The sequence below is a fragment of the Condylura cristata genome, unplaced genomic scaffold (genome assembly GCF_000260355.1).
Source record: "Condylura cristata isolate star-nosed mole 26May11 unplaced genomic scaffold, ConCri1.0 scaffold00018, whole genome shotgun sequence".
Lineage (NCBI taxonomy): Eukaryota > Metazoa > Chordata > Mammalia > Eulipotyphla > Talpidae > Condylura > Condylura cristata.
In genome coordinates, this window is record NW_004567119.1 from 11,970,619 (window position 1) to 11,970,891 (window position 273).

Consider the following 273-nt stretch of genomic DNA (forward strand, 5'->3'; position numbering starts at 1 on the left):
TGGGCGGCGGCTGCGGCTGCCCCCACGGAGGGGGCGGGGATGGGGGTTCCGCGGAGGGGGCGGGGACGGGGGTTCCGGAGAGGCCCCAGGCAGGCTCTGGGTCTGGGGTGCTCCTGGGGCGCAGTCTGCGGCCCAGATGGGTCGGGCCCTCCCGCCGCCCGCGCGCAGCTGGGACCCGGCTGCTCCCCGCGTTTCCGCTTGAACAGCGTCCAGGGCTTCGCCTTTAAAATGCCCGGGCGCCGCGGCTCCGCTCAGGGCCCCCTCGCTGCGGCT